Source organism: Microcaecilia unicolor, chromosome 10, assembly GCF_901765095.1.
Source record: "Microcaecilia unicolor chromosome 10, aMicUni1.1, whole genome shotgun sequence".
Classification (NCBI taxonomy): domain Eukaryota; kingdom Metazoa; phylum Chordata; class Amphibia; order Gymnophiona; family Siphonopidae; genus Microcaecilia; species Microcaecilia unicolor.
This window is the reverse complement of record NC_044040.1, coordinates 85,032,130-85,058,858: the sequence shown is the minus strand read 5'-3', so window position 1 is coordinate 85,058,858 and position 26,729 is coordinate 85,032,130. Positions and strand designations below refer to the sequence as shown.

Genomic DNA, 26,729 nt, shown 5'->3' with positions numbered 1-26,729 from the left:
AACTTCAGCCTACTTAGTTTATTCATGAGCATCCTGAGAAGAACCATATCAAAGGCATTGCCAGATTCCCAATAGACTACATCTAGGATGTGTCCTTAGTCCAGTTCTCTGGTCACCCAGTAAAAAAAAAAAAATCAAGCAAATTCATTTGACATGATTATCCGTTGGTATCCCCATGTTGTCTTGGATTTTGCAACATGTTGGATTCTAGGAAGTTCACTGTCCTTTCCTTCAGCAATGTGTCTATTCAATAGTTTTCTAACCACTGAAATGAGGCTTATCGGCCTATAGTTTCCCACATCTCCAACACTATTTTTGTGAAGAGGGACCATTCACTTGTTTCCAGTCCTGCAGAACCTCTCCCGTCTCCAAGGATTTATTACATAATAACATAGTAACGTAATAGATGACGACAGCTAAAGACCTGAACAGTCTGTCCAACAGTCACACATTATCAATTCATGGTTAAACTCAACAATGAATATGGTATAATAATACTTGATCCTGGTTTTTCTTTGACATTTTTGAGACATAGACTCTGAAGTCCATTCGACACTGTTCTTATGTTCCAACTACTTGAGTTGTCGTTGAATTCCTCTACAGCTCATCCTAATCTGTTTGTAATAAACAGGACACAGACCATAGAAATCTACCCAACATTGGTCTTAGTTCTTCACAGCTGGAGTCGCTGTCTAAGCACCACTGAACACATCAACACACATGCAGTCATCTAAATTTTGTTTTTTTTATTCCATCTATTTTCTAATTAGGGTTCCTCTGTGTTTATTTAATGCCTTGAGAGGGGCATTCCAGTTATCCACTCTCTCCGTGAATTTCCTGACGTTACTACCATGCAACCTCAATTCACGTCCTCTAATTTTACGGTTTCCCTATCTGGAAAAAATTTGTTTCTATATTAATACCTTTCAAGTATTTAAATGTCTGTATCATATCTCTTCTGTTCCTCTTTTCCTCTAGGGTATATACATTCAGGTCTTCCAGTGTCTTCTCATGTCTTTTGGTGCAAACCCCATACCATTTTCTTCACCTTCCTCTGAACCTCTTCAAGTCTTTTTTACATCCTTAGCCAGATACGGCCTCCAAAACCGAAAACAATATTCTCAATTGGGGCCTTACCAACAACTTGTACAGGGACATCAACACCTCTTTTCTTCTGCTGGTTATGTCTCTCTATGCAACTATTTGTTGCCTTGAGAGCCTCAGATACTATCACCCCGAAGGTCCCTCTCCCCTCTGTGTATATCAGCCTTGCTCCTCTTAGCACATATGGCTCCCTTGGATTTCTACTCCCCATGTGCATCATTCTGCACTTCTTCAAATTGCATTTTAACTGGCAGGCAAGGATGCTAGATTGCTTAGTGAAGGGCATAACCATCAGAAGGAAGGTGTTGTTGATGCCCCTGTTGCAAGTCGTTGGTGAGGCTGTAGTTGGAATATCGTATTCAGTTTTGGATGCTGTTTCTTGCTAAGGACATAAAAAGACTTGAAGTGGTTCAGAGAAAAGTGATGAAAATGGTATGGGGTTTATACTACAAGACATAAGGGGAGAGACTTGATGACCTTAAGATGTATACCCTAGAGGAAAGGAGAGACTTGATGGCCTGAAGATGTATACCCTGGAGGAAAGGAGAGACATGGTGATAAGATAGACATTCAAATATTTAAAAGATATTAATTTACAAGCAAACCTTTTCCACAGACACGAAGGCGGTAGAACTAGAGGATATGAATTGAGGTTGCAGGGGGGCCGACTCAGGAATAATATCAAGAAGTACTTTTTCACGGAGAGGGTGGTAGATACCTGGAATGCCCTCCCACGGGAGGTGGTGGAGATGACAATGGTAACAGAATTCAGAAACGCGTGGGATAAACAAAGGAATCCTGTATGGTAAGAATGGAGCCAAACAAACTTAGCAGTGATTAGATGACAACTCCAATAATTGGGAAGCAAAGCCAGTGCTGAGCAGACTTCAGGGTCTGTGCCCTGATCGTAGTTGGATAGATTGGATTGTCTGGAGTGGGGCTTCGATGACATCTTCAGTAGTTGGAGACTAAGGCCAATGCCGGGCAGACTTCTATGGTCTGTGCCTTGAGAATGGCAAGGACAAATCAAGATCAAGTATACGCATGCAGTATTGTATTATACCTTATGTTATGAGTTTATCTTATTTGGCATACTGAATGGACTGTACAGGTCTTTTTATCTGCCATCATAGTTGTTACTACTATTCTAAATTTTGCAGATCACATTTCATGTTGTTCACTCCTTCTGTGGTGTCCACTCTGTTGCAAATCTTAAGTATATTAAATAGATTCAGCCCCAGCACCAATCCTTGAGGCACTCCACTACTGACCTTTTCTTCCACTGTGTGAATTCCATTAATCATCACCACTGCTCCCGTTTTGCCACTGCTGCTGGTTTGGGGAAGTAGCAGCCGCATCAGTGGGGGTATCAGGGGGCAACGCTGGATGAAATTGGGGAAGAGAGGAGCAGATGCTATGTGGGGAGGTGAGATGCTGGAGGGAAGTGGGGGAGTGGAGAGAGTGGCAGACGTTGGAGGAAGTGGAGAGGAGAGAGGGAGGCAGATGCTGGATGAAAGTGAGGAGGCGAGAGGAGCAGACGCTGGATGAAAGTGGGGAAAGGGGAAGGGATTGGATATATCGCCTTTCTGTGTTACAATCAAAGCCATTTACATATTATATATACAAGTATCTTTTCTGTTCCTAGTGGGTTCAGAAACTAATTTTTTTTGTACCTGGTGCAGTGGATGGTTAAGTGAAGAGGGCACATGCTGAATGGAAAGCTGAAAGAAGGGGGCGGATGCTGGATGAAAGTGACAGAGAACGAGGGCACATGCTGGATGAAATGGGGATAAAGAGAGAGTGCAGATGCTGGATGGAAGGGGGGATAAGATAAAAAGGGCAGATGCTGGATCAGGGATGAGGGAAGAGGATAGAGTTAGTGAGATTCTGGTGGGAATAAGAGGAAGTGAAATAGGAGAGCTGGGGTGAGGGAAAGAGGTGGCAAGCTGTAGATAGACTCAGTAAAAAGAGGGAAATTGAGGATTGGACAGTAAGAATTAAATCTGGACAGAGGCAGAAAGTAAACTGAAGAAATCTGAAAGAAAAAGGAGGAAAGAATGACCAAATGAACAGGAAATCCTGGCAAGAGAGTTAAGACCAGGAAACCAGAGACTGAGACCACAACACAATTGAAAAAAGGTGAATGGCCAGACAACAAAGATAGAAAAAGAATTTTATTTTCAGTTTAAGGGAAAGAGAGTGGGAGTCAATATACTGCCTTTCTGTGGTTTTTGCAACTACATTCAAAGCGGTTTACATAGTAATACAGGCACTTATTTGTACCTGGGCAATGGAGGGGTTAAGTGACTTGCCCAGAGTCGCAAGGAGCTGCAGTGGGAATTGAACCCAATTCCCCAGGATCAAAGTCCGCTTCTCTAACCACTAGGCTACTCTAAAGTAGTGTAGTAGTTGTTTTAATAAATGTTAATAAATAAAAATAGAAAATGGAAATAAGGTGTTATCTTTTTATTGGACCACTAACTTTTAGAGACAAAACCTCTTTCCTCGGGTCAGGACAGAATATCATATCAGCAGTATAGAGTCCTGAGCTGGGGAAGGAGGTTTTGGCCTCTGAAAGTTAATTGAAAAATTTCTGTTATGTAGCTTCCCACTGTTTCAGAACCTGTGGCATAATTGTGTGCCATCTACCAACAGGTGGAGAAAGAGAACTGAGCTGAGATGTATCTCTCTTGGCATCCATTCCATCTCCTTGGTATTATCTCCAGCAGTGGTAGGACTCATGGAGACTGTGAGCTTGGGGGAAGCAACCGGCAGTGACTTGGAAACGCTTGGAGGGCTGCAAGTTCTGCTTGGTGCAGGGGAAGGATCCTGACTCACCACTTGGGACATGTGCTGTACTGGTGACAGTTGGGGTGAATGGCAACTTTTGAGGAGACAGTTAAGTGGTGGTCCCACTGTGGGACCCACTGGCCAGTGTTGGGACATTGCAGTGCGTGCAATCTGGGAATCCCACAGGACTCAGAGGAAACGGTCAGCAGCAGCAGCACTCTTTGCATTTGCCACAGCATCCGAATATGCTGGGATCTTTGGGCTCTTTGACAGGGTCAGTACACAATTTGATGCAGGAGAGTGGAGGAACGAGCGCCATTTTGTTAAGGCTGACTGGCAGTGAGGAGCAGCCTCTGATCATACATGGAGCACAGCTGCCATTTGATGGCCTCTGGGCCCAACAGAGCATTCAGTTGCATCGGGATCTTTGCTTTCTATGGCGTTTATATTGCTCTTTTCACTTGGCCTCTTTACTGAAGCAGGAACAGTCAGAGTTGCTGCAAGGTGCTTCAGTGTCTCACACCACTGCCCCTCAGGCTCCTAAGAGATCTTGTTTAGACTTCAGGAGTGGGCAGGTGAACCTATGAGCCTATCTCTGTTTCTCCCTCTTTATCTGATGTGGCCTCAGTCTATTCAGAGGAACCATCGTTGATGGAGCCATTAGAGGAGGAAGAGCTCCTTCCTGAGGAGGGGGATAATCCAAAGGTACTGAGGTGGTTTCTTTAAAGAGGAGCTCAGTACTAATTTCTTAGGCACTGGTGTTGCTTTCCCTTGAGGAACCTTCTGCTTCGGTGTCAGGAGTTGAGGGGGCTTAGAGGTCCTCCTAAGGCCTTCCCAATGCATCCGGACATTCAGGACTTGATTATAGCAGAATGGGTCTCTCACTGGACGTGGGGCTGAGAGTGGGAAGAGCCATGGCTCACCTCAACCCATTAGTTCCGAAGGAGAAAGATAAACTGCAGCTTCCTAGGGTGGACTTCCTGGTTACGGTGGTGACTAAGACCACTTGCCAGTGGAAGGGTGGCATTGTCCTACAAGACCCACAGGATAGGAAGGTAGAAAGCTTTAATAAACTTGAAATTTGAAGGCTTGCTGAAGCAAGCCTTTGAAGTGGCCTCTTTGGACCTTCAAGTGACAGGAGGCATTTCCCCAGGTCCTCACTGTGGCTGCTCCTGGTTTACACAGCACGTCACAACAACTATATCATCTGTGCAGAGTGGAGGAGTGGCCTAGTGGTTAGGGTGGTGGACTTTGGTCCTGGGGAACTGAGGAACTGAGTTCGATTCCCACTTCAGGCACAGGCAGCTCCTTGTGACTCTGGGCAAGTCACTTAACCCTCCATTGCCCCATGTAAGCCGCATTGAGCCTGCCATGAGTGGGAAAGCGTGGGGTACAAATAAAATAAATAACTACTGAATCTGGTGACTGAGATAACTTGAGCTATCCTAGGTTACTGATCATGGGAGACTAATTTACACGTTGAAATGTCAGAAAATCCTCTCTATCTCTCTGTCCTCAAGTTTTACCACACTCTCAACAATTTATTATTAAATTCTTCATATAAAGGATCATCAGACTTCACATCATCAATGTTGCTTATCAAGTTTTCAAAAGCAGCGATGTGCAAATCTTCATCAATCCATTTTTTTCACTTTTCACTTTTCCTTTTTTCAGTTAACCTTTTGTAACTTCTAAAACAATATAACTTTAAGAATAGTCCAAACTAATTGATCTCACTAGCATCGCTAGCACTGTTTAACAGGCAGTTGATTTCTGAGCCGAGAGAACCTCCACCGACATGGCCAGGTTTCATTTTGTCCTCAGGGAAGAGGTTCACTGGAAACGAACAACAAAACAACATTGAAGATCTCAACAAGTGGGTATATATTCTAAAATTAAATATAGCTAATTGTAAAAAAAACACTCTGTCTTCTTATAACTTGCATTTCCAGCAAAGTGCATAGTGTTTCCCAAACAGAGAAAAATGGCTGCGGTTTTGTTTGCTGGTATTTAAATGCCCATCAGCTGACTCACAAAATGTCCAATCTGGTTAATCACACAACACAGCCACCAATCATATTAAAGACCACCATTCTGGTTCTGAGTTCAAAGCCAATGGGTGTAATGTTTTGAGAAAAAAAGATCCAGCGCTGTTCTTTATAGTTTAATAATTGTTCATTCTTTCCCATCCCCCCACAGCTTCTGCACAGTCTGACTGTGCAGCTTTCCCCAGTTACTTTCACCATAGAGCTGTAAGATTTGTTGATTTCCTGAGGCAGGCACTTGCACGCTGAAACGCAGATCTCTGTCAAGCATTTTGACTGCTGCTTTGGAAATTATCCATCAAGAAACCATCCATCAAGAAGCTTGGGAAAATTTCCAAATCTGAACGCACAAAATTGAGGAATATTGCTTGGGCAAGTCACTTAACCCTCCATTGCCCCGGGCACAAAATAAGTACCTGAATATATGTAAACCACTTTTGAAAGTTGTTGCAAAAACCTCAGAAAGGTGGTATATCAAGTCCCATTTCCCTTCCCTTCTCTTCCCCTTCATGCATTTGCTAGCCCTCACACCTTGTTGTTGAAAGCAAAATAGTTTGTTCCTTTGTTTCTTCAGGGCCAGCCAAGGGTATTTGATATCCTAGGTGAACTTTCAGCTATGTGTGCACCCCCCCAGACAGCTTAGAGCCATTCCTATATTCCAGCATCTCCCCCCCCCCCCCCCCCCCCCCCCACCCCCCATCTTTACAGTATTTCCTCCTTCTCCACCAGCTATTCCACATAGTCCCTGTCCCTTACAGGGCCCAATGCCTGGGCCCACCTGAAGAAATTTAAAGCAGTCTGCATAGCACAGGGCTTCAGAGTGCAGTTGCATCCTTTCTGGCAGAACATCAGAGGAGGCAGAACCCAGCAGAGGTTATTTATTTATTGCATTTGTATCCCACATTTTCCCACCTATTTGCAGGCTCATGTGGCTTACAGAGTCCTGTTATGGCTTTGTCATTCCAGGATGTCAGATACATTAGTGATGTAAAACTATTAAATAAGGGAAAGAAGAAAAGATTTAGGTGGATAGGTATAGAAAGTAGACTTGCATAACAGGGTGGGTTGGCGAGTGATTTAATAAGGTTATGGGTTCTCTTTGTAGGCCTTGTTGAAGAGAAGTGTCTTCAGAGATTTACGAAAGTTGGTTATTTCGTCAATAGTTTTCAAGGTAGTAGGTAATGCATTCCACAACTGCGTGCTCATGTAAGAGAAGGTAGTTGCATGCATCAGCTTGTATTTTAGTCCTTTACAGCTGGGGAAGTGTAGATGCAGAAATTTGCGGGATGATCTTTTGGCATTTCTAGGAGGCAGGTCCACAGGTTTAGCATATAGGTTGGGGCGTCTGTGTGGATGATTTTCTGATTATGTGATTATGATTATGTGTCCACATGTGCTTAGTTGTTTGTCGGTGATGTGCAGCACTGCTATTAAGTTTTCCATGTTAAGCCCCCGCCCCCCAGATGAAATATTTTCTGGTTGAATGCAGATGGTTTCTTTGGAATGGTTGCCATTCTTGCAGCTGGATTATCAGATAATTTCTTCCAGGGCTGCATGGAGTTTCCTCCTCTGGACTGTCAAAAAAGATCTGATGCGTGCAGGAAACTCGATTAGAATCTTATAGAGCTCACCCTTGTTTACAAATCGCTTTACATATGTGTTCTGTGAATATCTTTTGTGACCCCTGAGCCAGACGCCCTTGGGTGTCGAAACACGGACCGTGTGGGTCCCTTGAACAATCAATAAGTATTTTCATCAACATATCTCCCGAGTTGGTCTAGTCTGTGGTCAGCCCTCTACTTCTTGTGCACTGAGTCGATTCATCGTAGAGGTTTCTCCTGGTCTAGTGTTCCTGATCTTAGTTTGCTCCACATCATGCCTCAATTTACAGTTCTACATGCTAGGCCAGGCAGAGGTAGGGGGGAATGGAAGTGCAGCAGCTGAGAAAGGGAAGAAGCTAATCCTGTTGCCATGCTGCTGCCCAAACACTGCATCTTAGGCATGTGCCCTAGTCCACCCAGTGGTAAGGCTGACACTGGATTTCTTTGATAAAAATGTATCATGTCCTTGTAACTTCTAGGCAAAATCCCTCAGATGATTTGTTGGGGTATCAATGGAAAAGGTTTGCTGTATGGTGTGAGGGCAAGGCCCTGGATCCTTTACCTTGCCACATATAAAAACTGCTTAGATATTGTCTACTGTGACAGATCAGATCTCAAAGCCAGTTCTGTTAGGGTTAATCTTGGTGCAGTTGGTGCTTACCCCACCACTATATGGAAGGGAACTCCCATCTTCTTGCAGCCTTTAATTGGTTATTTATATAATACTTTAACTGTGGCTCAAGTGTGACTCTTACCTTGCTGATGAAAGCACCTTTTGAACCTTTGAATTCTAATGAGCTTAGTGATCTGATCTGGAAGGTCATATTTCAGTGGAAGTTATTTCTGCCTGTAGAGTGAGTGAGTTCCAGGCTGTAATGACCTATTCACCTAATATTAAATTTCATCATAATGAGGAGGTGATATACATTCATCCCAAGTTCCTCCTAAAGTAATATCAGATTTTCATAGTCACCAACAATTTTTTTTCCATTTTCCATTCTAAAAAAATGAACAGGGCCTGAAGAGTGTGGGTTGTCTTCTACCTGGAATGGACCAGATCCTCCTAGAACAGGGGAGGCAACTCCAGTCCTCGAGAGCCGCAGGCAAGTCAGGTTTTCAGGATATCCACAATGAATATGCAGGAGATAGATTTGCAAGCACTGCCTCCATGGTATGCAAATCTATCTCATGCATATTCATTGTGGATATCCTGAAAACCTGACCTGCTGCGGCTCTCGAGGACGGAGTTGCCTACTCCTGTCCTAGAAGGTCCATACCACTAACTAAATGTACCACTTCTATTTGAATAGCAGATTGTACCTTCTTTAGTTATGCCAAGCAGATTTGACTAGAAAGCCATGTCATGGATCATAATGTCTGAGCCACGGCTACATCAGTTAACAATCTAAGAAGAGTGGGAGAAATGGCCTAGAGCATAGGCGCCCCGTATAAGAGGCTTGGGGAGGCTAAGCCTCCCCAGCCCAAACGTGACCTTCCCCTGTACTGGCCCCCACAAGCGCAGGGCTCCTTCCTCCTGATCTCAGCTCCCTGACCGGCAGCCTTCCCCCCCCCCCCCCCACGTATGTGCATGTGTGTGTGTGTGCGCCCTGTGCGTGTGTGTGCGCGTGTGTGTTTCACTTTCCGTGGCAGCAACGTGAGGAAGAAGGCACTGCGGCCTCGGCTCCAGCTTCTCCCTTCCCTCTTCACACAGTGTCCAACCTTCTGCCATGATGCATTTCCGGTTTCCGTGAGGGCGGGACACTGTGTGAAGAGGGAAGGGAGAAGCTGGAGGCGAGCCTGCAGTGCCTTCTTCTTTACTGACGTCGCTGCCACAGACAGTAAAAGGGTTAAATGCTTGGGGGGGGGGCAGGAAGGAACGGAGAGGAGGGCTGTCAGGGAGCTGAGGGAGGGCAGGGAGAATCGCTGGACATGGAGGGGAGGGCAGGGGGAGGGAACAGATCGCTGGACAGTGGACATGGAGAGGAGGAGAGGGCAGGGGGAGAGAAAAGATCGCTGGAGAGGAGGGGAGGGCAGGGGGAGAGAAGAGATCGCTGGACATGGCGATAAGAGGAGGGCATGGGGAGAGAAGAGATTGCTGGAGGAGAGGCAGGGGAGAGAGGAGAATTGCTGGCCATGGATGGATGGAGGGGAGGGCAGGGGAGGGAGGAGAATTGCTGGCCATGGATGGATGGAGGGGAGGGCAGGGTGAGAGAAGATATCGCTTGACAGGAAAGGAGGGGAGAGAGGAGAATTGCTGGACATGGATGGATGAATGGGGATAGGGGAGAGAGGAAATTTGCTGGATATGGGTGGATGGAGGAGAGGCAGGGGAGAATGGAGAGTTCCTGGACATGGATGGAGGGGAGGGCAGGGGAGAATTGCTGCACATGGATGGATGGAGGAGAGGGCAGGGGAGAATAGAGAGTTGTTGGACATGGATGGATGGGGGGGAGGGAAGTCAGGAAGGAGATGCACATGGATGGAGGGGAGGGAAGGGAGGAGAAATGCTGGACTTGGATGGAGTGGAGGGCATGGAAGAGAGGAGAAATGTTGGACAAGGATGGAGGGAAGGAAAGAAAGAAAGAAAGGAAGGAGATGCACACGGATGGAGTGGAAGGGTGAGAGGAGAAATGCTGGTCATGGATGGAGGGAAGACAGAGGAAGTAGATGCACATGGATGGAAGGGAGGGAGGGGAGGAGGAGAAATGCTGGATATGGATCTGAATTTAAGGGCTGGATTGGAACACTTTGAGGGCAGATGTTGAAACTGGAGAAAGGATAGGGACAGGGCTACAGATGGTAGACAGGACGCATAAGGACACAGAAGGATGGTGGACATGGTGAGAGAAAAATATCAAATGGAAAGAAGACACTGCATAAAACAGAAGACACTGGGACCAAAGCTAATAGAAAAACTAAATGCTCAGACAGCAAAGGTAGAAAACATTTTTTTTATTCAGAATTTATTAATTTGAATATGTCAGCTTTTGGAAATGTGCATCTGTGATATTTTGCATGCAAGTTTCAATTTTTCTAGTGTTGCTGCATGCTGAGTCTGACTTCTTGAAGTAACTTTCCAGTTCAGTATTTTGCCTTCATATATGTTGTGTCATGTGTTTTTCATGTGTGATCAAGATGCAGTATTCTGCTAGCGTGTAGTATTTGCAGCCCTTTTTGTTTTGTTTTTGTTTCACTAGGTTGTGTACTGGTGTTTTAGAGCCCGGTGTAATTATAGTGCTGCCTTTCCACGCATAAGGTTGTAGCTCGTGTTGTCCTTGGAATTAGTGCTGTTATGGTTTGGTAAGGTTATGAGTGTGTTTTTGCACAAGTTTGTGTATAGTGTTTTGCAGTGGAGAGATTGTGTGTTGGCCTTACTGAGGTGGCACCAAAACATCAGAAAGGGTGTAGAGCCTAAATCATGACACACTACCTTTTGAAGGATCTACATATGGTTGTTAATAAAAGGAGCTCATTGTGAACACTATCTACCCTAAAAGGGTGTTTTGTGGCTCTACATGAGAATTGTGATGATATGATCCCTTGTTTCAAATTGTTGACGGTCTGCATTTTCTGTATGGGTGGTATATTGGTGTATTAGGGCCTGCCCAGTGTAATATTTATGGTACAGTAAGGTTCTGAGTGTGTTTTTGCACAAAGTTGTGCATAGTGTTTTGCAGTTGAGCGATTGTGGTTAGTATATGCTTTGAGCAACCACTTTATTCTTTGACGTATGATACATATCTAATATCTAAATTTAATAAAAGGTATTAATTATGACTTATTTTTACTTATTTTTTTTTCTGTGTTAGACACTTATGGGATGTAAGCTGCACCCTGGCCCCACCCCTAACCCCATCCTCTTTAGCTTCCCCAAACATTTGGGACATGGACCGCCTGTGGCCTAGAGGTTAGTGCAGCTGCCTGAGAAACCGGAAACTGGGTGAAATTCCCACTGCAACTCCTTGTGGCTCTGGGCAAGTCACTTAACCCTCCATTGCCCCAGGTACAAAATAAGAAAGGTGGTATATCAAATCCCATCCCCTTTCCCAATCTAAGATAAAATTCTTTTAAAGAGATTTTCAAGACCGTAACATGGACCTTTTCCGCATAAATGTACTTTCCATTAATGTTTGACATCAATTCATGACAGAATAGTAGTTCTGTTCAGGCTCACTTTGAGGAGTAGAATCCAACTCCATCCTCCATAGGGCCTATTTTATTATTTGGGTCATTGTTTAAAAAAATAACAAGTGGGGAAAATATTCAGATCATGACTTGAAGTCTTTCCATCCCCACTGTATATGTATGTTTATGTTGCCTCTGGGTTTGTATATGGTTATATTCCTGTATGATTCTGTTGCTTGAGAGTTTATGAATGTATAGGTATGTGTGTATGCAGTTTCTGTGGTGGTGGAGAGTACAGTAATTTTGGAGGGTGGGACACTCATGAGGTGGGAGAGTAGAGATGAGGGTGAGGAAATTTGACAGGAGGAATTTATTTTTTGTTTATTTTTGTTACATTTGTACCCTGCGCTTTCCCACTCATGGCAGGCTCAATGCGGCTTACATGGGGCAATGGAGGGTTAAGTGACTTGCCCAGAGTCACAAGGAGCTGCCTGTGCCTGAAGTGGGAATCGAACTCAGTTCCTCAGTTCCCCAGGACGAAAGTCCACCACCCTAACCACTAGGCCACTTCTCGTAACTATTATGTTTCAGTATATGTAAATTTCACTTTCTGCAGCATAGAAACTACTTCTACCATAAAATACATTACGCTAATTTTTTTTTTTTGGGGGGGGGGGGGGGGTGCTTATTTTTCTGCAGCCATCAATCCAATTCGGGCCATTGTTGACTTTTTTTTTCTTTCTTTTCTTTTTTTTTCACTATTTTCCCCCATGTCAAGCTTTATCCTATTTTATTTAATGTTTGGGAATTATATTGCCCACGCAGATAGACAGATGTTTCGTGAACCTTTTGTATAATAATTTTAATACTTTCCAAGTTCCATTGAGTTGGAAAGGAAAAAAAAAAACCCCCAAACTTAAAAGAGCCTTACTCCATTAAAATATTGTTGGCCAGCCATCTGCTAGTTCTTTGCTTCCCATTTATATTAGAAGATAACACTTAACTAGTATATCCCACTTGTGTAGCTTAGGACTGTAGCTACCATTGAGCAAGTCTGGTAAAAACCCTAGGGTCTTCCTATTGGTAGGGGGCTGCATGCTAGGTAAAAATCTGAGGCAGCATTGATGGCACTGGAAGATGAGCACAGCACACACATTTACATCTTGCTGCGCTGCCACTCTGCTTCCTGATTTGGTCATCAAACTCTTGCCCTTACAGCCCTGCAAGCAAGCACTAAAAGCTTGGCCCTAAGGCAGAAAATGAAATCTTATGATGTCATGAGATTTCATACTGTGAAACTTTGGCCATGCAGCAGCCCAAGATAAATCGCTTGCTGCTGGGTCACATGGAGGAAGAATCTGAGGATAGGATTGGGAGTCTGCTTGGCAAGTTTTTATGTGTACCACAGGAAGGGGAAGAAGTGAGTAGTATTTCCTGATTCCTCTGCTGTTGTCCTCCCTCACCCCCACACACTCCCTGCAGACCTTGGGGTGGGTACTGAGAGGCCTTACTTCTCCAATGTTTTTTGGGTGGTAATGCTTAATTGGTTCCCTTACCCCTGAAAGCCAGTATGAATTTCCTTTCCCTTTGCTTCTTCTCCCTCTTACCTCCCCCCCCCCCCCCAAAAAAAAAAGTAATAAGGCAAACTACCCAAGTAGACCTGAATCACCACCCATCTACTACCCACGTCTTCCTGCAGGACCCACCTCAGATACCTCCTCTCTACAGCACCCTGTACATTCTCCCTCCATACAGAGCTCAGGACATACCGCCCCCTCTACTGCATCATTGGCATCCTTCCTACAGATCTACCTCAGAAATCTTCCTTTCCCATCCCCCAGGTCTACACTACTGCTCCAGGCTGCTCAGACCAGTCCCCACCACACCTTCACTATGCACTGACAGCCCCTCCTTGGTCCCTTTCACACATAGACACCACACATCCTCTTTACCAGTGCAACCCACACCATACACTGACACCACACACACAATGCACATACAACCCCAGATCATACCACCAACATACAGAAGCCCCCTACTTCCACACCTTAGACATCTAACCTACAGCAGACACCCCCCCCCCAACAACTCTCCATATGTCTACCCCCCTGCCCTACATCCCCCAGATACTCCTATCCTCAATATTCACCATGGACTCTCATCTAATATGCCTCTTATTTCCACACCATTTCTCTTTCCTGCCCTGCCCCCCCCCCCCCCCCCCCCCGACTGGAGGTCTGAAGGGAACTCATCTCCCAATGTTCACTGCCGACTGAGAAACATGGAGTTGTAGGGATCCATCATTTTTTTCCACCCTCGGGGCCCATTCTGATCTACCTGTATCACTGGTATAGCTTATTCACCTTACTTATCTACACGAAGAACAACTAAGATGGTTACTTGTAAAGCATTTTCTTCATGGACAGCACGATAAGTGGCACAACCCCCAACTTCTGAAGTTGTACTTTTAAGTACTAGGACCCTTGGCTGGGTCAGATATTTTTCATGTTTTCTACAGCCTTCTAAAAATGGTCCACATTGATTGCCATCATTATCAGGCGATGTTGCCCACTGATGTGGGCTGGTTGTCCTGCTGTCAATTGAGAACATTTGTTACAATAAGCAACTTTGTTTGCATACAATTCAATATTGCAAAACCCAAACATTTCATCTGAGGCTTCCTGAAAAGGGAGCATCCTTTATTGCTAGTTATATGCCTAGGCTTTGACATGACATGATTCTTTTGAATATAGAGTGCATGCTATTTGATGGATCTTTCCTTTAGCATGTCTAAACACTTGTTTATTCATTCAAACTTTCAGTTCCACTACCCAAGAAGCATCAGCGTTTACGATTTGGATATTGAGCCAGTATGGCCAAGGTGAGTAACCAGTTATTTTGCATACATACTTAGATTTAGCTTGTACCTTTTCAGGCTCTACCACAGCAAATCTTTTGTGTGAAAACTGCCGTTGAATCAAATTATGGCAGCTTAGAGGAGGGCAGATGGCTGCCGTTTGTAGCTGACGTACCTGCACTCCTCTCTGAGCTCTCCTGAATAGACGATGCCTAAGTGTAGGGGCCGTCCTTCCTCCGACTGCTTCCTCGCGTGCAGGAATCTCTCCCCCGAATCAATCAACTTTACAATCCTTCGTTCAGAGAGCTTCGATAGCTCGCTGACCAGTTAGGGTGTGGTGGAGACCCCAAACCGATCCAAGGGCTCGAGCTTTCACTCATCCCGACAGACGAGCTCCTCCTCCTCAAACTCTCAGGTAGTAGCACTCCCCTAATGGCGTCCTCCACCACATGGCTGCACGAAGCATGGGAGGAAGTGAGCCGGGAGGTGCGAGCGATGGCTGAGGGAGCTCAGCCTAGGGTTAGAATGTGCTCTACCCAGAGGGAAGGAGCTCAACGACACCACCAGCTTCAATGGGAGAGTTTGGAAGCGATCCAGGGCAACATTTTCTACTAGGTACAGAGGTAAAATTTAATTTTCCTATACTGACTGAGAAACCTAAGGAGGTAACCCTGGATAATTTGTGGACATTAATAATGGACCTGGGGAAGCAATTGTCCGAAGATCAAACAATTGTCTCAAGAAGTTGGTAAACTTAGATATCATAGTTAAAGATATTGATTCTAGAGTGGACACTTTAAAAATTCAAAATGAGGTAATTTAAGAAAGAAAGTAAGAAATACAATACAGCATGAATGTTTGATTTAAAGACCTAACTTTTTTGAGAAGGAAAACTGAGTTTCTAGAAAATTCAATAAGAAATACAATCTTAGATTCTTGAATTTTCCTAACAGACTTTGATTTCCCAAGAGATATGTTAAGAAGATAATAAAAAAGAAAATTTGGGAAGTAACTGAAGAAGCAATTCCTCCTTTTCGCAAATATATTAATTGCCCTCTAAAAATACAATCAACTCCCAATAATTCACTTGATATTTCTAAGATTCTAGAAAACCTCAGACAGCGAATTGGATAACATCCTTACTTTGATTGCTACGGTGGCTTTAGCACCGGATAAGAACTGGTTACTGAAATTATTTTTTCAAAACCGAGAGAAGGAATTCCTAGGTATGAAATAAGTGGTATTTCCTGATATTACCAAGAGACAAAAAGAGATTCTTAATGATGAGACCTGGGGTAACCCAAATAGGGGCCACTTTCTTCCTGAAATACCCTGTAAAAGTGTTGTTAAACATCAATAAATAAATATGTTTTCTTCGATCCCATTCAAATCTCAACCTTTTTTAACATCAAAAGGAATTGTGACTGGAGAAAGATAAGAGCTCTTCACTAGAAAGTTGTTTTCGGTATCAATAGAGTACTCAGCTACATCGAATCCTTAGAAGATATTTCCCTTATAATATATGATATCCATATCTGTATATCTTGAACCTCGACTATATGGACTTGAGTATAGATGGTTAGAAAAAGATTTGTTATTATTAGAATTATTTTTTCTTTGTCCTATTAGTTTATGATGTAAAACCAACTTACTTTGCTGTAACAAGAAGATTTTGCTTGTGATGATATTAAATCCTATATAATAATTCTCACCTCCAACCATTCTAATGTGCTTGGTACTGTGGCTCCCTTGGAGGTGGTGTGCTAGGCAGTTTAGAATGCACTGACATCAGTGATGTCACTGACAGCTGATTCCAAGGCAAGGGGAGGAGTAGGGAAACATGCTCTGCGTGTTTCCCTACTCCTCCCCCTGTCTGGGAAACAGCTGTCAGTGCCTCCCCCTCAGGCGCCACACCCAAGCCCCTGCCCTGCCTACCAATCAGCTCTCAGTGTCCCCCCCCCCTCGGCGCAACACCCAAGCCCCTACTCCCCTCCCCCCCCCTTGACGGCATCACCCAAGACCCTCCCCCCGGCACATCACCAAGAGCCCCTACACCCCCCCCCCCCTTGGGCACAATCAACTCCCTCGCCACCCACAGCCCGCCAATACTAACGCTGTCCGGCCGCTGCTGCTTCTCCTGTGGAGCAGCAGCGGCCGGTACAAAAAGAAAAAGCCAAAAAAAGATTTTTAACCTGAAACGCGGCTCCGTAGATAGCCATCTGGCATTGGTTGTCGTCACTGTAGCGCTCCCTCCTTCCTCCACGTCACTGCCCTGCAGGAAGACCCTGGAGGAGCGCAGCGACGTCAGAGGGGAGAGGAGCGGCTGCAGAGATGACAGCCAATGCCAGATGGCTGTCTACGGAGCCGTGTTTCAGGTTTAAAATTTTTTGGCTTTTTTCTTTTTGTACCGGCCGCTGCGCTCAACAGGAGACAGCAGCGGTCGGACAGCGTTAGTATTGGTGGCTGGGATGATGAGGGGTTGATGTGCCGAGGGGGGGGGGGCAGGGGCTTGGGTGATGCACGGGGGGGTAGGGGTTTGGGTGAAGCGCCGAGGGGGAGGGGATGGTCGCTGGACATGGGTGGCTGAGAGAGGGGGAGGGGAGGGTCGCTGGACATGGGTGGCTGCAGAGGGAGAGGAGGGTCGCTGGACATGGATGGCTGCAGGGGGGGGGCAGGGAAGAGGGAGGTGGGGAGGGGGGGGTCTGAGACACAGAGGGGGCTGCAGGGGAGGGGGACAGGGGCGACAGAGGAAGGACGCTGCAGGGGGGGCAGGGGGGAGAGGAGGGCTGGACATGGGTGGCTGCAGGGGGGGGCAGGGGAGAGAGGTGGGTCGCTGGACATGGGTGGCTACAGGGGGGGCAAGGGGAAAGGAGAGGAGGGTCGCTGGACATGGGTAGCTGCAGGGGGAGAGGAGGGTTGGGACAGGTGGTGCAGGGGGGCAGGGGGAGAGGAGAGTCGCTGGACATGGGTGGCTGCAGGGGAGCAGGGGAGAGAGGAGAGCCGCTGCACATGCGTGGCTGCAGGGGCAGAGGAGGGTTGGTGGGAAGGGGGTCCTGAGACCAGATGGGTGGCTGCAGGGGGGGCAGGGGAGACAGGAAGGACGCTGAAGGGGGGGGGATTACCTTGCTAGTGCCCGTTTCATTGCCTACCGAAACGGGCCTTTTATACTAGTTAATAAAAAATTTTAAAAAATGTGGCAGCTTAGTTGCTTCTAGGTAGGAACAGTTATCATGTCGCACTCTTACTTTATGAAGTATAGATGACTTTGGCTGCTCATTGGTTGGGACTGTAATATCTCTCAAACCTATTACATACCTATGAGCCAACCAGAAACGTGAGGACAACAGTGTCTACTGCAAAGTTGGCTTGTACTAGATGGAAGGCTTCCTGGCTCTTTGCACACATTATATGGAATGTCCTCATCTTTGCACACATTATGTGGAATGTACAAAATCAAATTCGGGCAGACACAAGTTACCAAAGCTTTACTGACTTTTAGGTGCTTTTGGTGACTCAGTGGCGTACTTGGGCCTCTTCAGTAAAGTGTATCAAGTTTTCAGTTATCTGCATTAATGGCCAAAATTAATGTGTAGTAACTGCCGAGCCTACTTTGCTAACTGTTGGAGGTGGGCCCAGTATCTTCTCAAATAATTAACACTAAGTAATACAAGTAAAGTGGATGTGATTAACATGATATTAACTTCTCACAGTTATCTGCTAAGTTAAGTCAACCACATATTAACTGTTAAAGCATAGTACCACCCCATCCAGGTTGGTTACTACAAGAATTAGTTCATCCTAAGTCTCAAAGCTGCTGTGTTGTGTTTCTGTTTGGTGTGTGCTAATGGTGTGCACTAATTCCTACACTTTAAAAATATTTTGTTTTATAGAATTTAACATTGAACCCAAGAAACAATTTTTGTAACAGAAATCATGGAAAACAACTCCAATGGTAAGCCAAAAAAAAAAAAAAAGGAAACACCAAGAAATAAAATTATATACCATGTAGTTCTATTAACCAGTCCACAATCGTGCTATGAGGCAAGGCACAAATCAAGGGAATCCTTTCCCCTCCTCAAGAGTATTCAAAAGCTCTAAGAGAAAGCATTGTGTACAGCATAATCTTATTCACAGAGTAGATGTAGATGGAAAATTCATGGGAAGAGGTGGTGAGCCCACAGTCTAGAATCTAGGACGTAATCAAATGCTCAGGTCATAAAATATGTTTAACAGAATTTAACAGGGTAGAAAGGAGTAGGGTTACAAATGGCTTTCCAACAAAAATGCTCATAGGCAAAAAAGTCACAAAAAGTATATATTGAATCAACAGCTAGGACCTGACACAGGGCTGTGTTTCGATGCAATGGCCTGTCTGCTGATGTACAAAAGCAGTTATTTAATAAAAGATGTAAAAAAAAACCCCAGCACTATAGTATGCAGGCTCGATGGGTTGCATTGGCTGCCACCGGCCATGTGTAATTAACGCCACTGCCTCAGCTGCCCCTAAACATGGCCAAGCGTTCAGGGCAGCAGCGCTTGTTACTAAGTGCATCACATCTCTTAATAACAAGCACTGCTGCCTTGAATGCTCAGCATGTGTAGAGATAGCTGAGGTGCCACATTAGGTTTGTACAGTAGTGGCGGCCAAGGCAACCCGTCAGAGCCTGCATACTGTAGTGCTGTTTTTGACATCTTTTTATTAGAGAACAGCTTTTGTACATCAGCAGACAATTGCCTGAGACAGGCAATTGTGCCAAAACACTGTACCGTGTCTGGTCCTAGCTGTTTCAATAAATAACTTTTTATAACTTCTTTTGCCTATGAGCACTTCTGTTGAAGTTCCATTGGTAACCCTAGTCCTTTCTATTCCCATTTGATTCGTGGTTGTTTGTTCTACACTCTAGTGGGTTTTCTTCTGTTAACAGAATTTAATTACACATTTACAGGAATGTTGAACCAAAAAAAACCCAAACTGTAAAATAATGTAAGCATATCTCAAAAATTGCTGTTGCTTTTTCTGAGTATCTCTAGCTATATCCAGATATAGTGTAATCTTACAATTCAAAAATAAAGTTGGTGACAAACGTTTTGTCACAGGAGTAACTACCATTGGTTTCCTCAACAAGGGTTAGTCAGATTCAAGACATTTGTAGAGATAGCAAGCCACAGGTTACTAATGGTTGCCCTGCTTGCTTTTTACAAATGGGTGGTAGATAATAAATTCTTGCCACAAGGACAATGACTTCTTCGGTATTTTAAATCTTCCAAAAGATAATGCTTTTTTAAAAAAATGTTTTATGTTTATCAGCGTCGATACAGAACGGGCATCCACAGTGCAAAAAGAACACGTTATACACCAGTATTCATAAATTCACAAACTGCTATAAATGAAAACAGTAATTGAAAAAGAAGGCATTCCTGTACTGACTTTTCTTAAATGAAAAATAGTCACATCACACCCCTTAGTAGTCTCACATCCACATCTAGAAAACAACCAAACTAGCACAACATCATACACACCTATCGCTCATCCCCCACCCTCCTCCCCTTATCCCCCCCCACCCCCCCTTTCAATCCTGTGACTCCTGAAAGTCCAGGGACAACATCACATCTAAGAGTAGCTGCAAAGAGAGGCATATGCCTGTTAGTCAAGTTAGGGGATCGCCTATATAACATGCTCTCATGGTGAGCCAATCTGTTATTTTTGCCACCCAGCACGAAAATGGTGCTGGTTCCTCACTTGCTCTGAATTGTAAATATCAGGTTTTTTTTTGACTACCAGTGTTGACATATATAGGAATCTCCTCTGTGGTTGGGATAGGCCCTGGGCAACACAGTCTGACTGTTTCCCCCAGCAGTAACCGCAGCATTTGAACACTCCACCGTCAACTGCAGCACCCTGTTGGGGACAAAAAAAGCCCTGTTCCAGAGAGTCAATTTTGGGCATTATAAAAAGTATGCAGAAAGGATCGAGCCCTACCTGACATTTATGACATAGGTCCACATCTTCATTTTTTCCCCTTCTCCCAAGTAATATAAGCTCTGTGTAGAAGTTTATATTGAGTTTCTTGCATCTCTGCAGACCTTAACCATTTCGTATAGAGTCGTGAACAGTGTGTAGAACTGGGGTCTTGATATGTGTTCCCAGCCCCTCATTCCACCGACAGATTATGCCCCCTACCCCTCCCTCCGGAATGGTAATTTTTACCACCTATACCAAGTGGACAGTCTATTCCCAGAAGCTGGCATGTTCTGGACCACCCCTTCCAGACTACCATGTGTCCAGGTCTCCCCATATTTTACCCTCACCTGTTGCCAATAATGCCGGGCTTGCAGATAATGTAGCATGTGATTGTTGGAGATCTGCCATCTCTCTTTTGCCTGGGAAAAAGACATGAAGTTGCCCTGTCCTGGAAGGAGCATATGTCCTATTGTACTATAGCCATGCTCTGCCCACTGCTGGAAAACCGAAGGGCCCATACCCGCCGGGAAGTCCACATTTCCCACAAAACGCATAAAGGGGGATGCATAAGGGCTGCGTGCCTGTCAGTTCCGCCATCAGTTCCAGGCAGTGCGCAATGGCCTAAGATAGCTAATCTGCCAGTAATCGTTGTACCCAAGCTGGGTGGGGTGTGTAGTAGGTTTATAAATGCATAAGGTGAACACCATTTCTCCCACCATTTCGCCGGAGTAAAGTTCGACTGGCCAATAACCTCCTCAAAAACAATTCTCAACAGTGCAGCCGCATTATACAAGCGGAGATCCAGCAAATTAAGTCCTCTCCTCTCCCTACCAAGGACTAATGTTTGGTGCCCTATACGAGACCCCTTTTGTCTCCATATAAAAGAATGCAGTATGGAATGAAATAATCATTCATCTTTTGTTCCAGATAGGTATAGCCTGTAGAGGGTATAACAGCTTCGGGATTAAAATAATCTTGGCCAGAGCTACTCGGCCTAGCAAAGAGATTGGAAGGTCTTTCACCTGAAACATAGGTGCTTAATCTTGTCTATCTGATCTAATATGTTTCATCTATACACCACAGCGGGTTAGTGCTAAGATAAATACCAAGATAATGCATCTGGTGCTGTACAGGTGGAATGGATAAGCCTGCAAAGCGAGGATTTTGATGGCTACCTGACAAGGGAAGAAGTTCAGACTTGTCGCAGTTAACTCTTAAGCCCAATATAGCCCCAAACTCCTTAACCAGACTCAATGGTTCCTCAAGATGTCTAGGGGCATAATGCAGCAAAATGTCATCTGCAAAGAGATTAATATGAATCTCCTGCCCTCCCACTTGAAGACCCCGAATCTTATTGCTTTGGCGTATTTTAATCGCAAGCAGTTCTATAGCTAGCAAGAACAGTAGTGGAGACAATGGACACCCCTGTCTGGTACCCCTCTGCAAGCTAAAGCTCTCCGTCAGTTTGTTGTTGACTAATAACCTTCCCTGCGGTCGGGTGTACAAGACCCGAATCCAGTCGACAAACCTACCCTGTAACCCGTACTTCTCCATAACACAAAATAGGTATTGCCACGAGATATTGTCAAACGTTGTCTCCTTATCCGATCCTGTAATGGCCTCTGTCACCACCCCCCCTTCCCTCAATATGCATGTATCGTTGCTAAGGCTCTGGTGAGGTTCATAGAGGCGTACCTGCCGGGAACAAAACCCACCTGATCCTCGTGGATAACACTAGGAAGAAAAACATTCATCCTCTGCATGAGGATGGTGACTAAATGTTTGACATCCTGATTAAGCAAGCATATAGGGCAATACGAGCCCACTTGCATGGGATCCTTCCCTGGCTTGGGTAACAATATGATGTGAGCTAGGTTTTGATGGAGGCCTACCCCTTCCTGTACTAAGTTGTTATACATATTGGCCAAAGGCTGTGCCACTACATCCGACAGCATTCTGTAGTATTCTGGCCCAAAACCATCTGGACCTGGGGCTTTTGTCAGCTTTAATGCTTTTGATACCCAGTTTGATCTCTTTTGCAGCGATAGGACTGCTCAGGGTCTGTACTTGATCCTAGGGATCGGTAATTCATGGAAGAAGGCGTCCCTCTGCTCTGGGTCCAGTTCTCTTGTCCCATATAAAGATTGGTAGTATTGACAAAACTGAGATTGTATTTGGGCTTCTTTATGGAATCGCTGCCCGCCCCATCCTTAATGTATGTATGACCTGTCTTTTTTGTAAGGACACACTAGATTGGCCATAAGTTTTCCAGCCTTGCTGCCCCACTTAATTTAAATCTTTGGAAATAGATATCCCTTTCAGTCCGACTAGTGAGCAACTGATCAATCTGTCATCTTATTCCCATCAAGGCATCCTTAGAAGACTTATCCAGGCGGTTCACGTGCTGCCTTCGAAGGGATTGGTACTCCTGTGATAGTTTTAATAGCTCAGTCTCTAACTTCTTCCTACTCGATGTATATGCCAATATATGTCCCCTTACTACTGCCTTGGAAGCTTCCCAGAAAGTGACTGGGCCTACATCTGGGGTCTCATTGTGTGATTGATAATCTAACCATTTCTCCCTTAGGTAGGTTCGAAATGCTGTATCATTGTACAATGAGGGCGAGAACTTCCACACCCTCTCCGTGAAGTCTATAGTATAGGATAGAGCAAGCAATATAGCAGAGTGATCTGACAGGGAGTTATCAATGATATGGACCTCTTTTGCTATTGAGAATAGTGATTGTGAGATTAGGAAATAATCTAGTCTAGAGTAGGTGTTGTGTGGGTGTGAGTAGAAAGTAAAGTCCATGTCAGGGGGGGCAGTAGTTGCCATATAGCTACCGTCCCCAACTGGTGTATCATAAAGTTAACCCCCTTATTCTCCAAAGCTCTTCCCTGCGATTTAGCGGGTTTGCAGTCAATAGTAGGGTCTGCATAGGTATTAAAATCCCCTCCTAAGATTAGTTGGTAATCTGAGTGTTGGGCCAGCTTGGCCACTATGTCAGAGAAGAATTTATGGTGGTATACATTAGGACCATATAAGTTACAAAAGACAACTTGCGGCCCCAAAGTTCACCTAGGAGTATAACATATCTACCATCTCTATCTTGGATTATTTTGTGAGTATTGAATGGGAGCTGCTTATGAATTAACTAGTAAAACAGGCCCGTTTCTGACACAAATGAAACGGGCGCTAGCAAGGTTTTCCTCGGAGTGTGTATGTTTGAGAGAGAGAGAGAGAGAGAGAGAGAGAGAGAGAGAGAGAGTGTGTGTGTGTGTGTGTCAGAGAGAGAGAGAGAGAGTGTGTGTGTGTGAGAGAGAGATAGTGTGTGTGTGAGAGAGAGAGAGAGAGAGTGTGTGTGTGTGTGTGAGAGAGAGAGAATGAGTGAGAGAGAGAGACAGAGTGTGTGTGTGTGTGTGTCAGAGAGAGAGAGAGAGAGTGTGTGTTTGAGAAAGTGAAGCCTTCAAGCCTTGAAGCATTCGTGCGCTCTGTAAGGCTCCATCTCCTCAATTGGCGACACGTAGTTCCGGAACGTTGCAGGAATGCTTCAAGGCTTGAAGGCTTCACTTTCTCGGCTTCAGAATATTGGAGGTGCATTTTATTATATAGGATATGGCTAACCCCCATTGCCTAGTGTTAAATGAGGAACAAACCACTTCCCCTACCCAGCTTCTATTCAACTTTACGTGTTCAACGCTGGACAAGTGAGTTTCCTGCAGGAAAGCAATATCGATCCCTTCGGATTTCAACCAGGATAGGATTTTTGTACGCTTGACAGGAGAGTGTATCCCATCCACATTAAGGGATATAAATTTTAAGTTAACCATGACAAATAGGCAAAGCAATAATATGCATGTTATACTCTCTTTCCATCCTACAGGCCTTCCAGCTAAGCCTGCTAGACTCTTTCAGCTTTTGAGCAACGACCCATCTTAAATAGCAACAACAAACTGTCCCAAGTAGACTTTCCGACCCCTTTTCCCCTCTTTCAATACCAATCCTTACTACTACCCCATATTCCCCCCAGTCATGCACCCCCTCCCTCCCGATCGAATCAAACATACCGTTCCCTTCATCCCCCCTCTCCCTCGCCCCCCCCCCCCCCCGGCTAAACCTCTCCTCTCTCATGATCCAGAAACCCATCCTCCCCCCTCCCCGAACAACACAGCAAAAAAAAACCCCACCCCACACCCTCTCTGCCCAGATGTTCCCCCAGTCACTCTGAACGTCCTCCCCAACAATAAACAAGCACACCAAAAAGAAAAAGTGCATAAGCTGAAGACTCCTCGTGGCCCGTTGACGGGACAAGGTTCCGCAAACTCCAACTAAGCTTCCCCTTCTCCCTGACATATGTGCTCTTCTGTAGTAAATTCCATGGCAAAGGGGACCACGTTTATAAAGTCTCTTTTAACCATTCTGTTGGGGATAATATCCAGTAACTTGATGATACAATGGCGGTTCTTTTGTACCGTCAGCGTTCTTTGAGCAAATAGACATTACCTACACTAGAGGCACTGTATCCCGACTGTTTTTGGTCACACATACATGTTTAGGAAAGTCATAATCAGGATTTTCTGACCCTGAAGCAGGCGCTTGTGCACCGAAACACGGCCTGTGTCAGGTCAATCTTTACAATAAAGAAGGACATTGATTATCTCAATCCTGAAGGCCCAGTGTTGCTTCTTTTTGTTTCGGGGATAATATCCATTAACATGATGATACAACAAATAGGCCTCTTGTCTGATGTAGCTGTCACTTAGCATGCTCCCTTGGCTCCTCCCTATTAAGGTTATCCAGGAAAGTCTGGGCTGCTGATGCTTCCGAAAACAGAACTGATTGCCCTGCGTGCCAGATCCGGAGCTTGGCTGGATACATAAGTAAAAACCATATACCATTTCTGTGCAGCAATGTGCATGTGGTTGCCATAGCTCTGTGCAGTTGCACTACCGCAGCCGAGTAGTCATTAAACAATAGCAACTTATGCCCCTCATACTCCAGTGTCGTCTTCCTGGAACGAAAGGCTTTCAGCAGCTGTTCTTTTTCTAGCAAATTCATGTAGTGCGCAATTGTCTTGCGTGGCTTAGTCTCATTCTCACCTCACATCCCAATCCGGTGCGCACGGTCACATTGCAGTGTATTTGTACATCCCTCTACGCCCAACTGAGCTGGCAACCAAATCGAAAAAACTGATAGAGCTCCTTGTCTTGAACTGATTATTGCAGCGATTCTGGTTCTCTTGCTCCTCCAAACAATCGCGTAGGGCCGCTGCCTCTTTTTGTAATTCCACAATCTGTGACGCCATGCCATGTGCTGCTGCTTCTTGCGCCGACACTCGCTGCTCCACCTCAGCAATTCTCCGGGCCATTTATCTCGTCAACCGCTGACTGAAATTTGTTTAATTGGTCTTCCAGTGCCGTTGCTACCGTAAGGGAAATCTCCCTGGCCCAGTCCCCCTGCTGCAGTGCATTCGCCTGTTGAACTACATGGCCTGCTGCTATCTTAATTGCTTTTGGAAAGAGGGCTATTTTCTTTTTCAGGCCTCTCTGGCTCCTCGTGGGCATACCTTCTCCCAGCGCGTTGTCTTGTTTGCTCAGATTTACCCAAGCAATGCCCAATCGAAGTGTGCGTCTACAGAGATCAGCATGCTTGGGGGAGATGCAGATATTTCGCAGATTTTTGTTGAGATTCGGCGGAGCTCACTTTTCTGCTGCTGTTCAGGTGGCAGGCATCATGTGTCTCCCCCAGATAATGCTTAAATGTTACCATTGGAACCACAAAAGAAACCTTAGGAACGTTTATAAAGTATAGTGTCTTTCACTTCAAAACATTGTCCAAATTTTCTTTTGTACAATGGAGCAGTATATTATACAATACAATTATTCTTTATTCTGCAAAATCCTGTTAGGGTTCTATGCATATAACAATAAGAGAAAACCAAGCAGACCTTTCACAGTACAGTATTGCATTAAATTAAGTTATATAAAGAAAACCAATATTAAAAAGTTTACTAAAAAGTTACAGAAAACTCAATAATACACACACACACACATACACACACACAAAATCTCTGACAGGATCCTGATAGAAAGCTAGAAAATCCAAAATCTTTCCTTAAAGATAAGTTTTTAAAGTTTTTCTGAATGATATTGACAGATCATCCTAATATCCAAGGGAAGCGTATTTCATGCTGAAGCTGACTGATAGCTAAAACTCAGCCTGAAAAACGTTTTGGAATGTTGAC

The 26,729-nt window shown here is 44.8% G+C and overlaps 1 protein-coding gene across 1 annotated transcript in view; it reads left to right on the top strand.

The window, feature by feature from the left end:
• TBK1 (TANK binding kinase 1) overlaps nucleotides 1–26,729 on the top strand; it is a 485,047-nt gene that overhangs the window by 316,951 nt on the left and 141,367 nt on the right.